The sequence below is a fragment of the Hemicordylus capensis genome, chromosome 1, assembly GCF_027244095.1.
Source record: "Hemicordylus capensis ecotype Gifberg chromosome 1, rHemCap1.1.pri, whole genome shotgun sequence".
In the NCBI taxonomy this organism is placed as follows: domain Eukaryota; kingdom Metazoa; phylum Chordata; class Lepidosauria; order Squamata; family Cordylidae; genus Hemicordylus; species Hemicordylus capensis.
In genome coordinates, this window is record NC_069657.1 from 232055891 (window position 1) to 232072001 (window position 16111).

The following is a 16111-nucleotide window of genomic DNA, read 5'->3' on the forward strand; positions in this document are numbered from 1 at the left end:
CTTCATAATGTATAATTTGCTTTATCTAGAACATCTTGCTACAGAGAAAACATTTTCCCCCTGATATATCAGATAGTGTAAAAATGGGGGGGGGGGGCGGTATGAGATTTACCTAACTTTCAGAAGAACATTGTGAAATGTGGGATAGTTCCGTAAGGACAAAATGTAAAACATGTTTTTCATTCTCTCTTTCATCCAGAGGCTAAACAAGATCCCTCTTTCCTCACCTGTTAAGTAGTACATTTGATAACTTGTTTTCAAAATCACAGGGAGCATCATATGGAAATGTTGTATTTCATGTTCCTAAGTGTTTAGTGGAGGAACCAACATAAGAATTGACTTTAAACTGCTTGCTGATCACAATTATCATTATTGAGCAGGGTTTTTCTATTATCTTATACTAGAAATTCTCTTGGTAAAAGTGGGGAAAGAAGCAGTCTTTCATGACACTGTTTTAGACACCTCAGGGGTTATAATTATCAAGCTGCAAACCCTTGAGCATTAGTTTTACTCAATGACATAAGAAAGTTCTGCAAACCAATGTTTCAGCTTTTATTTTCAGTGTAATATTCACATATTTGGATTAAATCTCAGACTGCATACAGCTTAGATCTATTCAAGAATGTAAGCATGCATTTGCTCTATCTCTTGAATAAAGTAAAGTTGTGTCATTCAGTTGGTGTTGACTCCTGGAGACCACAGAGCCCTGTGGTTTTCTTTGGTGTAGTCCACTTCTGTGGGTTTGCCTTTCTTCTTCAGATGGGGCAAAAGCCTCAAAAAACTTTGAAAATCTGGTGTGGCGGCGGCTGCTGGCCCTTGGGCTGGTGTGGCTGGCTGCTTGCACAGGCAGGCAGCAGTGATGATTCTCTCAGCAGCAGGAAGAAGTATTAAAAAATCAGAAAAAAACCTCCCAAAAAAATCTCTTTTCTTCCAATTCTCTCTTTCTCAAAAGATAAAAAAGAAAGAAAAGGAAAAAATGCAGGAGAGAATGGCACAGGTAGCAGGCTGGCAGCAGGCAGAACAATGTTAAAATAAAATAAAATAAAATAAAATCTTCTCTCCCAATCCTTTTTTTCTTTTTTTAAAAAGGCTGAAAATGCAGGAGAAAATGCAGGCTCCCAGCAAGGCTGAGCAATGGCGGCAATGCTGAACAATAGCAGCAAATTGCAATGCTGAACAAAATGGAGGCAATGGTGGAACATAGGGACATAGGAAACTGCCATATACTGAGTCAGATCATTGGTCTATATAGCTCAGTATTGTCTTCACAGACTGGAAGCGGCTTCTCCAAGGATGCAGGCAGGAATCTCTCTCAGCCCTATCTTGGAGATGCTGCCAGAGAGGGAACGTGAAACCTTCTGCTCTTCCCAGAGCGGCTTCATCCTGAGGGGAATATCTTGCAGTGCTCACACATCAGGTCTCCCATTCAGATGCAACCAGGGCAGACTCTGCTTAGCTATGGGGATAAGTTATGCTTGCTACCACCAGACCAGCTCTCCTTGCCTCTGGTGGATGACAGGGGCAGCAAGGCTGAGCAGTCAGGCAATAGAGCTCTCTCTTCTCCCATACTTGAGGCAGAAGAAAGGAAGAAATGGCACCTGCAGCCCCAATAAATACCCTGGTGAAAAATCCCTCCAAAGATTCCCCCCATCCTTGCTATTCTTTGCCCTCTCCTTGGCCAATGAGAGTAAATTTTATCATCAAATATCCTTAAAAGGAATAAGGACTCATTGCCTGTAGATCAGCCCTTGCTTTCATTGACCAATCGGCAGGCTGGAAGGGCAGGAAATTCAAACTGCTGTCAGAAAATAAAATGGAGACTGAAGAAGAAAGACTTGAAGTGATCGCTAAAATGAAGGTCTGAAACTGAAAATCTTTTGGAGTCAAAACAGGGGTGATTCATTTCGGCTCCAAAACTTTTGGCTACTGGGTGTTTCATTTTGGCTATGAAACACACAAAACAGGCTGTTTTAGGTACAGATCATTCTGTACCAAAACGTTTCACACACCCCTAGTAGAATACAGGAGGGGTTTACCATTGCCATCTCCCTCACAGTATTAGAGGGAGTATCATGTTGGAGATGAACTTCCAGTGCATCAACCTTTTGCACCAACTGTCCTAATGACCACTAGGGGCATTGGGAGTAGAGACAGTGAGTAAGGGTCTCCCTAACTGTCCCTACTCTATGACCCCTGAACTGACTCTGCAGCACTTCCTGTGCTGAGTCACAATCCTTCCTTTCCTCCTAGAGAGCAGATGGAAACATCTCTCTCTCTCTCCTTACCTATCCACTATGTAGTCCTTTAGATTAGAGATAGGTCTTTCCTGTCTAAGTGTATTTAACCAATAAATGTTTAGTGTTTAGTCACACAAGGATCTCCATGTCTTTTCTCTAAATAGCTGCAATATCCAGCACTTACCACTTACCAGCAGCCAGGGAATCCTCCATAGCAGGGAGCTTCCTTCAGCCCCAACTCCCCAGAGGCGTATCTAGGGAAAATAGCGCCTAGGGCAAACACTGAAATTGCACCCCCCTGTCCAAGCATCTGACACCCATCTTTCAGATAACTTTACCATAATATCAGCTGAAAAATAGAAGTCAAGCTCGTTAATCTTTTAATCTTTCAAAAACTATTTAGCAGTGGACTTAGCCAGACCAAAGAATGCTGGAAAACTACAAATTTCAGTATGTGGGGGCTCATGAAATACCCAAATACTATGTGGAGATGTACTTGGTGGAGATGTACTATGTGGAGATTAGACGTGCCTGTCTAATTCTCTACTATGCATTGTAGCATCACCATTACATAGGTTTTAAAAATAAATGGAGAATTTGACTTCAAGTGGCGCCCGGGGCACGTGCCCGGCCTGCCTTACCCCTAGATATGCCCCTGCTCCTCCCCACCTGAAAATTCCTCTTAACCATGTACACCACTCTGAGTTCTCAAAGGAACAGCAGGATAAAAGTGTAAAAATAAATAAAATAAATAAAAAATAAATGTTGGTCCTACTGGCTGGAACAGCTGCTACTCAAGCTGCTCCAGTCAATCTGATTCCTAGGGGACTCCTCCTGGCACTGTCCTCAGGAAGAAGGGGGAAATGTATTAAAAATATACTCCCTGAAGCAACCAGGAAGTTCATTTTTAACCCCTTATTTTAGTTCTTCCTGGGGACAGAGCCAGGAATCAGATTGGCTGGAGCAGCTTGAGTAGCAGTTTTTCCAGCTAGTAAGACTAAAAGAAGAAGTTACAAGCAGAGGAGGAGAGGCTGGAAGAAGCTCCCAGCTCTAAAGGTTTCCCTGGCTGCTGGTAAGACTGATCCTTTAGCTTGTTTGTTTTTGTTTCAGAGGACAGTGTCTCTCCTGTCTACTGACCAGTCACCACTGGCCAGCGGGTTGCGGCGTTGGGGAGGAGAGGCAAGTCATAACGCTACCAAACCCAAATAAAGACAGGATGCACATGAATGGGACCACACTTTATTAACTAAACTAAAGAAGATCTGCAAAAATAAACAGTAAACCCATGTAATTAGAGTGCAGGCCACTCCAGTAGGAAAACCTTGAGAGTTTGCACAACCTGCAGTCACTTTGGGTAAAATAAAGTATACAAACTTACTGATCCAATTGCAGCAAACCCTCTCATTTAGAAAGGCTCCCTCTGAGGCTGAGGAGAAGGAGGAAGAGCCTGCTGCTGCTGCCCCTGCATCCCACCTCTCCCATTCGCAGAGGCATAGGAAGATGTGAGAAGCTGCCTGTCCGTCCGCTGGTCTGTCAGCTCTGTCACCACTTCTTCGTTCTATCCCATTTGAGATAAACTGGGGAGGCAGAGCTTCAGAGAGGACTCACTGCACAGCTTTGTCCCATGACCCTGAGCAACTTGATACCACCCTGGCAATGATATTTAGAGTATTTTTTGATACAATTTGTAGTAAGTGCCACTCAAGACCATCACACTCCCTACTAGTTGTAATAGCTTTATTTTTACATCCAAGATCTACAATGATGGAGGTATGTTTGGAGAGGGTTGCTGTTCAAACAGAGATCATAGTCCAGGAGATGAACTCTCGAGGGTTATGAATTGTGAAAAGGTGATTGCTAGGTGAAAGAATTTGTGGCTTTGCTACCCATGAAACAGTTCAGAGACAGCACTCATCTTGCTCTCGGTAAGTCTGGGATACTAACTAAGAATGAGGGGTTGAACAGCTTACTCTGGATTGGCTGAGGGAGAGGAAGCTCTCCAGGTAAATTCCTGTTTTGGGGTATATAGACTAAAGACTCTAGACAACTACACAGGCTTGTGACCAAACTACATATCAATAGCACATAGTGTTCTAAAAGCCCAATACATAGCAAAATAACTCCCTAGTCTGCATGCATTCTCAACCCAGGATGCCCTTCTGGCGGAACAATATGTGATTTCTTATATATCTGATACAAAAGATTAATGGGCATTTTTGAAATGGGTAAAAATATAATTAAGAATAAAAATGCTCCCAATGCAACACATAGATATTTTATTTTGTTGGATCCTAGGCATGTACAAGTGGGCTAAAATACCTGGCTGCCATTGAGATTGATGAGTGTTGCTTTGGAGGCACAAAGCAGCCTCCGCCTTCAGAAGTTGCATGGATGGGCTCTTGGCTGGCACAGAAGCACTGAGCCTGCATCCCTCTTGGATGTGCCGCCTGCATCCAGCTCTTCAGCCTATATCCACAATGATCTATGCAATACTGGGGCTGCCAACGAGATGTTCCAGCAGCAGCTGAAAGCGACAATTCAGGTAGTGAGGAGAGAATCCAGCTTCTCATTTATTCCTGCCTCCTTAAAGAGGTGACAAGTGCCATTGTGGCACCCATCAAGAAAAAAATAATGGCTCAGATTTTGCACAGTGAAACACATTAATTTCAGTACCATCTGCACCACTGTGTGTGTCTCAAACACCACCTATGCTGTTGTGGAACAGGGCCACTCTACTCTGACTTAAAATATACAATTGTAGTTGCACAACGCTACATCCACTGGAAATAACAGAGGCAGCATCATGCTACAGCAATTGAACAGTTTTAAGTCTGAGCAGAACAGCCCTGTTCTGCAACAGTGCCAGTAGCATTTGAGATGTGTGCAGCAGTGTGGGTGGTGCTGAACAATCTGCATTTTACCATGCCAGAATGTGAGCCAATATTTGAATGAACTTGTCTTAGTTGCCCTGCATCTTTTTGAATCATCTTGTAGATGCTCTTGGATAAGACAAGAGGCCAATGGCCTCTGGAAAATACAGGAGAAACTCTTCTCTACAGATATTCCTGCAAGAATAGATATGAAGTCAACAATATTTGAATGAACTTGTCTTAGTTGCCCTGTATCTTTTTGAATCATCTTGTAGATGCTCTTGGATAAGACAAGAGGCCAATGGCCTCTGGGAAGTACAGGAGAAATTCTTCTCTACAGATATTCCTGCAAGAATAGATATGAAGTCAACAATGGTGATGCCATGTAGTGAAAAAGAATGGAGAACCAGTTTTACTTAGCTGGTAAAAGCATCATTTAAATACCATCTGCTACATCAGTCAGGAGGCGCTGGGGAAATAGTGGAAACTAAAAGCAAAGCCAAGTGTGATACAAATATCCTAAAGGCAACTTTCATCATGCCATGCATAATAAGATGTTGAAAGTTGCCTCTAGGCTCTTCATGTCACACTTGGCTGTTGGGAATGCTGTGGGTCTCTGCTTTTAGTTAAACAAATCAACAATCCTTGAATACTTTTATAAGTATTCCTTATTTTAAAAACATATTTTTGCAAAAAGTACCATATCATCTTTTACAAACCACTGATCTACACTCAACTCTTCTGCTGATTCAAGGGTGGCAATAATTGCCCCAGAAAGTTTTCCCAGTGGTAATTATTCTGTGGCACTATACTGTCATTTTTATTCCTGCTTCTAGCATCTTTAGCAGTGGTATGAAATTCTCTTTTAGGCACAAAATGCCCTCATGTCTTTCCTCTTTAGCCCTATTCAGAAACTATGTTGGACAAATGTAAAGTGAACCTCACTACAGACCCCTCAAATGCATGGTACAGTGCAGATAGGAAGTGTACTGCTGTATCTGCATGCAGCATGATATGTGAATAGCTGGATCTGTGTACACTATGCTCTCATACGTGTTGAACATAATGACTGAATAGGGCTTTTGCCACTCCAATGTGACCAAGTATGGGATATCCATTAACTCACTGCTGTTATCCCCACCACCACCATCTTCCTCCCATCCCTTCCATCTTTTCCAACACCCCCAGTGGCAGGTGCTCACCCTCTTCCCTAACTTAACAGTGCTGCATTAGTGCTAGGTTTGTGCATTTTGTTTTTGTTTTTCTGTTTTGTTTTGGCCCAAATCCAAAACACGCCAATTTTGTTCTTTGCTCGAAATTGCAAAATCCCAATCTGAAATGTTTTGTATTTTTTAAAAAATGTCCCCAGGCAAAACTAGTGGGTGGGGGTGGTAGTGCCCAATGGGTGGAAGCTACCACCCAAATTTCAGAGGAATTGGGCAAAGGCCTGATTTTTGGTGAATTTTTGAAGTTTAAGATTTTGTCCATAGGGAATAATTGAGGTTTCAGCAAAAGTATGGCTTCATGTCGGGCGGGTGGGGTGGCCCAGATCAGAGTAGGGTAGGTGGTAGTGCCTAGTGGGGGCAAGGAAGCTACCACAATTTTTTTCAAAGGAATTGGGCAAAGGGCTGATTTTGGGTGATTTTTTGAAGTTCATGCACCTTTGAAGTTTTCCCCCCATAGGGTATAATGGAGGTTTCAGTAGCCCCATAACTCCAGATGGGGGGCACGGGGATGGCCCAGAGCGAGTGGTGGTGTAGTGCACATAAGGTGCCAACCACTCCCATACCCACAAGCCCGTGGGGTACACAAGGGTTTGGTTGTTTCCACAAGGGTTTGGTTGTTTCTGAGGTGTTCTGAATGTAGATTCTATGGCAGAATATGAGAGAGGATTAATGGTTTGTCATTGAAAATCTCATATGCTACCAGATAAATCTATACTCAGAATACCTCAGAAGAAATCCATGGGGTGGTTGGCACCCACTGTGCAGTACACCATCACTCACTCTGCCCCCCCCTGCAGTTATGGGGCTGCTGAAACCTCCATTGTTCCCTATGGGATAAAACCTTAAAGATGCATAAACCAGAAATCAATTTAAAATCAGGCCTTTGGCAAACTCCTTTGTAATCTGGGTGGTGGGCAGGCAACCCTTGTGGTGCTAATGCCCAACCCACTGCTCTGGACCCCTTTCTGCCCCAAATCTGCCACAAAGACATGCAAACTTCAACGACCCCTCACTCCCCCAAGCCCACACTCTGCTGCTGCATCCCCAGACCCCACGCTCCGCTGATGCAGCAAACTACGGCCAACAGCAGCATCAAGTGTGCCCTGCCCTCCCTCCTCCAACAAGCAAGCAGTTCACATCCACAGACATTTTTTTTCAACACATCAACAACGGCAGAGCTTTACAAAGAACCAGTTTTCCAATAAGATCACACAGATGCAGCAGAACAACAAACCATCCTAGGCAGGCAGGCATTTGAATTGCATCACACACACACACACACACACACACACACACACACACACACACACACACAGTAACTAAATAGGGAGCAGTAAGGGAACAGAGAGACACAATATAACTATAGCTACACAATAGCTAGATTCTCCCACACAGAACCCCTGTTTATACTTCCTCTAAACTAAACCACAATAAGAACATTTTAAATTCAATTGCAATCCCAAACCTCCCTCCAACTTGCCTCCCCAAATTCAATCACAACTCCAAACCTCCCTCCAACTTGCCTCCCCACTCACTCAGGACACTGGTAGCTGCTGGCACAGGGCACAGTCAGGCAGTGATTCTCTCAAGGGGGTGGGGGAAAAATCTTCTGGAACAAAAAAGCAAGCAATGCAGCAGTAGATTTATCAATTCTCAGTCTGGCATGCAGTAGCCATAGCAGGCTTGCATGCTGGGCTCAGGCTGGCAGCAAGGCAAGCATGGCATCATGGAAACTTGAGTTAAGACATGCAATGCAAAACTAGTTCTTTCTCTCTCTCTCGAATGAGGCAGCCAGAAAGGCAGAAGCAAGTGACTGGGTAACTAACTTGTTGACGAACTGAACCAAACTCCCCCACCACCCTCAAAGCAATCAGCCCAGACAGAGTAGAAACAAGGCATTGTTTGTTAGAGCAGGCAATGGTTAATCAGAATTTCTTGGCACACAATTGCATCACAATACAACACATTCCAAGGAAATGAGCTTCCTCAGGGATGCTGTGCCTGCTTTTAGCATATCTTATCTTCTGCTAATCTCTTCCTGACAGACCTCACTAGTTGCTGCAGTCAGGAGACCAAAGGCTCAATTTTTTCCCTGAAGAACAAAACTTCAGCTCTGAAATGGAGTCATTTCGATTTGTATACAAAAAAAAATTGTTTTTAATTTTTTCATTTCGATTTGTATACAAAACATCCAAAAATGCCATTTTCTGACACAAAACGTTTTGTTGCCAAATTGAAATGCACAAGCCTAATTGAAATGCACAAGCCTAATTGAAATGCACAAGCCTAATAGTCCCGCATTTTAAACCTTATTTGCAGTGGTGGAGGTGGTGTAGAAATTGGAAGTGGAAGGGTCAGCATCAGGGGCTCCTCCAAACCCCCGCTGGCCTCCTGAAAGACAGCTGATGCTGACTGAGGCCCAGTTCAAAACTCCATGCATATTTATAACCTCAATGCATTCGCAAATTGCTTGGTGATGCATGCATGAAGGTCAGGAAAATTGCTTCTGCGTGTGAACAGAGACCTGAACCAGGTTGCAGCCAGCCCAGGCTCTCCTTCAGGAGGCAGCAGGGGGGTTGGAGGAAAATCTACCACCCCTCTGATGTCTCCACTCCCTCAGATAGCAATCTTTCTCTTCCCTTGCCCTAGACCTGGGAGCGGACTGGGCTGGGTCAGTTCGAATGTGGTCCAAATTTGAGCAGAACCAACCAAACTAGCCAAACCACTTCTATGCACACTCCTAGATAGGGAATCATTTGTTCAGTTCTTTTACTACACAATTTTCATATTAATTTATTTTCATATTAATATTTTCATATTAATTTAAATAATATGATTAAATTACATTTTATAAGCATGCAAAAGAAGATACAGTAGATAAAGTTAATAAATAGATTTCATTTAGCCAATACTGGGATAGTAGTAGTATACAGGATTGTGTTTATTCACATTATTTTCAATGATACAATGTGTATTAATGTAATGTAATAAAGTGATATTTATGCATTTTTAATATTTTATGTGTGTATAAGTACTGCGTATTAACATAACCTGTTTAAAAAAAACAAAACAATTGTGCTGAGAAAAAAAGAGAAATAAAGTTGCACAGAAGTTCAGACCAAATTTCTTAGGTTCATAACTGTAAACTTTAATGAATTATTAAATTCTTGCTGTCAGTCCCTAGGGAGGAAATACAGGGGGCATATATAATGAAATTTGTTTCACAGTCTGCACTTGAACAATTTCCTTTGGCCTTACAAAGAGGTAAAGCAGGTGTGGATGGAGAAGAAAATGGAGTGAATTACAAAATCAGAGTCAGCCTTCTTGGTATTATAAAATTCCTATGGGGCACCTGAAGTCTAGAGGATGAACATAAAATTTTGCTAACTCATAAGGAATGTTATGAGTTAGTTTGCAATAAAAAGGACCTGTGTGGCTTCACCATACCTTAGATAAGTTAGACAACAGATGTCTCCAATTGATGGGCCAACAATTTCCCTTCTCTTCTTCTCTCTCACTTTACCTGAGTGACTAAGAAAGGGGAAAGGGGAAATGACTTAAAATCTCAAAGCCTTTGAGGTGTCGACTCAGAAAAGAAACAATGGTGCCATAAATAAGAAGAGATTTCTAAAAATAGTGCACGTGTATTGTGTTTGCTGTCACTACAGATAGCAATATATGGCAGTTGGAGTCAGTTTCAATAGGTTTTCCTCCCATACAACTTTTACCCAATCTGAAAGACCCAGCTCTATAAAATATTTAATTCTTGTTCCTCAGTTTAGGAACTTGAGTAGTTATTAGCAATAAAAAGCCCAAACCCAGGTTCACTTTTAAACTGAATGCAGCTACAGTCATTCACATTTTATGAGTGTACAGTCATCTGTAAGCTTGTACAATATAAGCTTGTAAGAGTGTACAGTCATCTGTAAGCTTGTACAACATAATGGCCGGCTTCAGATGTAAACATTTACAGCAGTTAACACTAACCAGAGTTAAAATTACAAACTCCAATTCACACCGTAGACGTACAACTAACTGCTGTAAGCCTAACTGGAGTAGAGGGAGAGGGGAGCCCCTCCCTTCAGCTCGGCCTCCCAGCCTGATCCTAGCCAGGTCCATGGCCAGACTGTGGGCAAAGTATCACCACATCAGCCACTTGGCCATGATTGGCTACGATCTCCAACAGGGTGTGCCGAGCAAGAGCATGCATTTTTGGAGCCCACCCTTGGCAGGGGAAGCACACTGAAACCCATTTAAATGCCCCATGATGCCAGTGGCGCTTCTATCAGCCACGGCACCACTGCCCCTCCCCAAGTGGCCCCACACCCGAAAGCACCACACAAACTCCAAACCCAAGAGGATCAGGGGCATGGTAGGGGGATGGAATCCCACTTTCTTTGCAGGATGGGAGGGGAGAACCCACATTCACCAGAATATGAATGGGATATGCAGATGGAGCAGGGCAAAGTATGCTGGATGGTCTGTCCCACCATGATGTCAGAGAATATGCCACAAGGGGAGATCCTGGCAGAACACTCCAGCCAGACCCATTACTAAGCCACTGTTGCTGCCCAGTGGACTAACAATCTCCTTTTTGTTAATTAAAACCTCTCTCTCAAGCCGATTTTCTTGAGTTCATATGCTTGCACAAATTAAGGCTGGTTGGAACTGCCTCCCCTTTTGAGCTAAATTCTCCACATTTGCCCAAACTGGGGGTGCAGACCAATCACTCTCAAGGCAGTTTTATCAACGTAACTCTAGGGGGTGGAAATCCTTATTATTGCTTTCCATATAGTAGTTGGACTAAAATTTTCCCTTTGAAGACTTCTGTTGCAGCAGGGATGTAACCCTCCCTTCTTGAAAAATAATCTAATGAGAACCATTGCACTCTTCCCCCTCTTTTTAAAGAATAGAACACATCCGCCCAAATCCTCCCCACACTCCTCCCCGTGTGGACCTGCAAGCACACAGAGGGCATCTAGATGCCCCTTTCTCTAGTGTGTGCACGGTAGAGGTGTACAATTCGGATTTTCGGTGTTTCAATTCGAATCCAAACCGAAACACCCCCGTTCTGTTTTGTATCCGAATACTGCCCATCCGAATCACCCCCGATTCCATTTGGATCTGAATTAATCCGAATCGATTCGGATTAAAAAATGGGTCCTGGGGCCAAAAGAGTGGGGTGGGGTGGTAGTGCCCAGTGGGTGGAGGCTGCCACCCAAATTTCAGGGGGATTGGGCAGAGGGCTGATTTTTGGTGAATTTTTGAGGTTTTAGTGTCTTTGGGGCAGATTGGGGGCAGAAAGTGGGATCTGGGGCAGAAGAGTGGGGTGGGGTGGTAGTGCCCAATGGGTGGAGGCTACCACCCCAATTGCAGAGTGATTGGGCAGAGGTGCACTGGAGTGCCTCACAGTTCTCAAGGGCTGCTGGGCTGGATGAACAGGCCCAGTGGCCACTCTGCCTGGCACCACCACAGGGGGGAGGCCTACTTGGCATGGCTCACCGCCCGCCCTCCAGCTAAGCACATGGCAGCTGCAATTATGGCAAATATTGGCACAGCATGGTGGGTGTGGGGCAGCAGTGGGATGGCAGCAGGCTTCTGAAGAGGACCTCCAGGTCATTTGGACCCCCCCCCCAAATTCTGTCTTCTTCTTTTTCTTTAAGAGAAACCACTTATAAAAAACTAAAAAAATTTTAACAGGTGGGCCCTCACAGGAGGTGGGGCGAGGCAGGGACCCAAAGCCTTTCAGGTCCAGGCACCAAAATTACCTAGGTGCACCACTGCAGAGCACAAGAAGCTGGGGGAAATAAACGTCTGCATAAGAGCAAGGGCTATGTTTTCTCTTAGTGTAAATCAGGGCTGCACAACTTTGTCCCTCCTACAGATGTTGGCCTACAACTCCCATAATCCCTGGCCACTGTAGCTGGTGATTGTGGGATTTGTTGTCTAAAAGCAGCAGGCGAGGCGGGGCGGGGCGGGGCGGGGCGGGGGGGGGGCTAAGTTGAGCAGGCCTGGTGCAAATCAACATTTATTTCTCTATAGTCATCCTGACACCCACTAGCTAAAGAGCTACTCCAAAATGTTTCCTGTACTCTGTGGTTATGCTTTAAGATTTAAACTGTTTTCAGCTGGCATTTATAGGAAAGAAATAATTAAATGCAGTCCATCACAGTAAGAGACCATTTCCGTCACTATTGAAGTCAGAACGTTCTTGAAAATTCTGCTTTTGTTTATTTTGGTGATACCACCTGGGTAATTTCAACTAGATTAATTACAATTTCTGACAGGACTTTATATGTGGAAAGAGGAGGGAGGAAGACCTTTTCTGCTTTGTTAGGGCCTATTTGTTATAATAATGTATAATGCTACAAGCCTGAACCTCTGTCACTGTGGTGAAATCTCTAGGAATAGAGACTTGCTGATTCTTACTGTAACCCAACAGAAGGTGTGTGTACCACATACCTGGCAGGATGACAAAGGACATATCCAATGGAAGTTTAAAGATGGGGGAACTGGACTTTTCTTTGAAGAAGTCTCAATCTCCGAATGAAGCCAATAGCATTTGTTTCTGGGCTGCTAACAAACAAACAAAAAACCATACACATCCATGCTGTGGTTTGTGATATTCCACCAAAGCTGGCATAATAATTCTGGGGCATATATTTAAGATTAGGAAGGTTGGCAAATGCAGGGATTGTTAGAGATGAGTAACACCTATCCTTTTATTTCAACAACATTCTTTACTTTTCTACCCACAATCTTGGATATCTATGGAAACTCTGAGGAGTGGCTCAGATACATTTGCTTTTAAGAACCACACATGTAAATTATGCATATGCCATATAACCACAATTTTCAACAGGATCAATTTTCTAAAGTATTCATGTTTGATAGGGTTTTAAAAAAATATATAACAAGCTTCAGTAAACAGCATATGGAAAGCGAAAGGTATAGATTTTAAAGGTATAGGGCACAGGGATTGAGAGAAGAACTACATGACCGTTTGGTAAGTAGCAGGCCAAACCCACCTCCCAGGATTCATATTTAGATGTACATTCAAATTATTCTTAAACCCCCAACTAGCTTGTTCAGCTACCGATAATTACTTTGATGAAAAGGAAAATACAAATTATTGTACTCTGATGGAAAGTAAATGAGAGTAATTAAAAAAAAAGAATTCAGCATAATTATCCACACTAGTAGAACTAGTGTCCTTGTTGGAAATCCAGACTATCAGATTACCATAACATCCTTCATTTATATAAACATAAACATTGCGGTATATTCCCAGTGGTGTTTCATTTGTGAATTGTCTGATAAGCTAACCAATTTAAAGCTGAAGTCTTGTATATGAAGTGATTAAGTCAAATAAAATGTCAGATACAAAACACACACTTTAAAAGGAATATGTAACTGTTTCTTTAAACATGTGTTTGGGCTTCTGCCCCACCTCTTTCTTCAGGTGTGTGCCATCTACCCTCAGCCTCTGTGGCTTTAAAGCTGGGGCTGGGCCAGGGACTGAGGAAGGGAAGAGGGAACATCTTGGCAGGGCAGTGACTGTGTTTGGGCTTCTGCCCCACCTCTTTCTCCAGATGTGTGCCATCTACCCTCAGCCTCTGTGGCTTTAAAGCTGGGGCTGGGCCAGGGACTGAGGAAGGGAAGAGGGAACATCTTGGCAGGGCAGTGACTGTGTTTGGGCTTCTGCCCCACCTCTTTCTCCAGGTGTGTGCCATCTACCCTCAGCCTCTGTGGCTTTAAAGCTGGGGCTGGGCCAGGGACTGAGGAAGGGAAGAGGGAACATCTTGGCAGGGCAGTGACTGTGTTTGGGCTTCTGCCCCACCTCTTTCTCCAGGTGTGTGCCATCTACCCTCAGCCTCTGTGGCTTTAAAGCTGGGGCTGGGCCAGGGACTGAGGAAGGGAAGAGGGAACATCTTGGCAGGGCAGTGACTGTGTTTGGGCTTCTGCCCCACCTCTTTCTCCAGGTGTGTGCCATCTACCCTCAGCCTCTGTGGCTTTAAAGCTGGGGCTGGGCCAGGGACTGAGGAAGGGAAGAGGGAACATCTTGGCAGGGCAGTGACTGTGTTTGGGCTTCTGCCCCACCTCTTTCTCCAGGTGTGTGCCATCTACCCTCAGCCTCTGTGGCTTTAAAGCTGGGGCTGGGCCAGGGACTGAGGAAGGGAAGAGGGAACATCTTGGCATGGCAGTGACTGTATTTGGGCTTCTGCCCCACCTCTTTCTCCAGGTGTGTGCCATCTACCCTCAGCCTCTGTGGCTTTAAAGCTGGGGCTGGGCCAGGGGCGTGAGCCTCTTGGCGTGAGCCGAAGGGCGAGAGCATAAGGGCTCTCGTCCTTGTGGCTCTCAGCCGTGCGGCGAGCTGCCTGGAGCCCTGAAGACCTTTTCCTCCTGCCTTGACGATCCATCTTCCACCAAGCAAGAAGTCAGCAGGGACTGTATGAGTCTGGTCTTGGTTTTAAATTAAGTCAAGTAGCCGTGGTGGAATAGTCTGGGGAGATGTGTCTGGGAGAGCAAAAAAGTGGGTCTGGAGTGGGGGCGGCAATATCACGGGTAGCGGGCAGAGGGAGGTATGGCGGTGGGAGTTGGGCAGGCCGTTACAGGGGAAAACGGTCCAGGCAATTGAGGCCTGTTCCTTTTTCCGGCCCTTCTCCCAACCCTCTGACCCTAGGGAGCTCTGTGAACACTCCTTCGAGGATTAGGGTGCTGCTGCTAAATGCCAGGTCAGTTAACGCAAAAACATCTCTCATCCACGATTTGATTGTGGATGAGCGTGCTGACCTGGTATGCGTGACGGAGACCTGGTTGGATGCGCTGGGCGGGTTTGGTCTCTCTCAGCTTTCACCTCCAGGTTTCAAGATCGTGCAGCAGCCCCGCCTCGAGGGTCGGGGAGGAGGCGTTGCGGTCATCTTTCGAGAGACCCTCCCCGTTTCCAGGTGCCCAGTCAGGCAATCTCAGAATTTCGAGTGTTTGTCCTTGAGGGTGGGCCTCCAAAATAGGCTGGGGATTCTGCTGGTGTACCGACCACCCCGCTGCACTTCAGTCTCCCTACCTGAGCTGGCGGGGGTGGTCTCGGAGGTGGCCTTGGGTTCCCCCAGGCTTATTGTCTTGGGGGACTTCAATGTCCACGCTGAGGTCCCCTTAGTGGGTGCGGCTCAGGATTTCATGGCCTCCATGGCAACCATGGGCCTGTCTCAATTGGTATCGGGCCCTACCCACGTGGCGGGACACACTCTGGATCTGGTTTTTGCCGATCGGGAAATAAATGATCTGGAGGTGGGGGAATTTGAGATCACTCCCTTGTCATGGACAGATCATCACCTGGTGGGGTTTAGTTTGACTGCTCCGTCTGCCCTCTGCAGGGGTGGTGGGCCGATTAAGATGGTCCGCCCCCGGAGGCTTATGGATCCGCTTGGATTTCAGACGGCCCTCGGGGAGTTTCCAGTGTCCAGAGCTGGTGACCCTGTCGAGGCCTTGGTTGATCTCTGGAATGGAGAGATGGCCAGGGCTGTTGACACGGTTGCCCCCAAGCGCCCTCTCCGGCTTGGTGGAGCCCGTTCTGCTCCTTGGCTTTCCTCAGAGCTTAGGGCGATGAAGCAACTCGGACGACAGCTGGAGCGACGCTGGAGGAAGAGTCGTCACGAATCCGATCGAACACGGGCTAGAGCCCATTTTAGGGACTATGCCGTGGCGGTGGGGGCGGCGAAGAAATGTTTTTTTCTCCGCCTCCATTGCGTCTGCTCAGTGCAGGCAAACAGAGCTGTTT

At 45.2% G+C, this 16111-nt stretch overlaps 1 long non-coding RNA gene across 2 annotated transcripts in view; it reads right to left on the reverse strand.

The window, feature by feature from the left end:
• Positions 1-4642: 4642 nt before the first annotated feature.
• Positions 4643-16111, reverse strand: part of LOC128330721 (uncharacterized) — a 76033-nt gene continuing 64564 nt past the window's right edge. Inside the window, exons 2-4 of one of the 2 annotated variants that reach the window (XR_008310238.1) lie at positions 12796-12909; positions 9781-9864; positions 4643-4761 (exon numbers count right to left, since the gene is read on the reverse strand). This is a non-coding gene — a long non-coding RNA (uncharacterized LOC128330721). Of the gene's footprint in view, positions 4762-9567; positions 9865-12795; positions 12910-16111 lie in introns of those variants that run through there. The other variant, XR_008310231.1, reaches the window with a different exon arrangement.